We start from the raw sequence: 1,216 nt of genomic DNA on the forward strand, positions 1-1,216 counted from the left end.
TTTACTGTGCAGAGGAACCTGATAGCCCCTATTGGTTCACATGATCATCTGCATGAGAACATGAATGTACAGTACTATAACGACAATGCCCATCATGGTGATAACCAGCTTAGACTGAGGTCTAGTGATAATGAATAGCCAACAGTCGTGTTGTACATTCACCATGCAGCGATTTGTCATCCCAATATGAACTCCCATACATACAGGGCAATTATCCCTCAGTGTAATTCTATACGGAAGGCATTTGCAATTACTCCCATTATAGTCATGGTGACGTACAGGCATTCAGTTACAGTATTAGCACAAACGCCGGCATAATTTCTCATGGCACGACTCTATCCCCTATCAAGGATTTCAGTGTAATCTGCCGTCGCGACAGAAAAAAGAGAGAGGATTTTTCAATATCCTTGTCTTCTACTACTGTGTGTTCCATACATTTCACTCAGCGAATAATGTTATAGTGTATATTTTTCAGTTTTTGGATTGGACATGAAATTGTTACTCTTTAAAAAAAATACTCTCCTTCAACACCTATTCTGCCTATCTGGGTTTGATCGTTTTAGTTAAATAACATCACATTTCACTCGACACCCAGAAGTTGAAAGAAACGACCACCTCTGGAAGATGGATTCTGTCATTTCATTTCCAATATGCGCTGTTGAGTTCATATCTGTTTGGTTGACTGTAGCCCTACAGCGTGCAGTGAGTAACTTATTCATTTCCCAAAGAACATTTCATTAAATCCGGGCGAGATGCTGTTTTCATGAACACAGAGAATGAAGTGTTTACTGTATGCCTGGACCCAGGACCCCGGCTCTGCTCTGGGCCTAGCTCGAGTCTGTCTGTCAGCAAAAACACGGAGGCATTTTATTAAAGGTGCCCGTCTGCTCTGCTTGCCCCTGCTGCCAGAAAAGTTACTTCACTTCAGTTGAGAGGGACATTGGTAACTGCTGCGTGGCCATTAATGGAACATAAAGACATTAGGGTCTGTAATTTATAAAGTTCTGTTCTAGGATTATCGGGATGACCCCCCGTCTAAATAATCTTATTCAATATGTTCTAAAAGGAATACATGTGGGGAGGAGTATCCTTCTCCTTTGCAATCCTTTATTTCTTTGTGAAGGTTATTCCTTAATGGATTTCATGGCGGCTCCTAGGTTTCAAAGTTAGCCATTTTCTGATCAGTTTCTTTACTCGTGATTTTAATTTATCTGGT

The sequence above is a fragment of the Salvelinus sp. IW2-2015 genome, unplaced genomic scaffold (assembly GCF_002910315.2).
Source record: "Salvelinus sp. IW2-2015 unplaced genomic scaffold, ASM291031v2 Un_scaffold923, whole genome shotgun sequence".
Lineage (NCBI taxonomy): Eukaryota > Metazoa > Chordata > Actinopteri > Salmoniformes > Salmonidae > Salvelinus > Salvelinus sp. IW2-2015.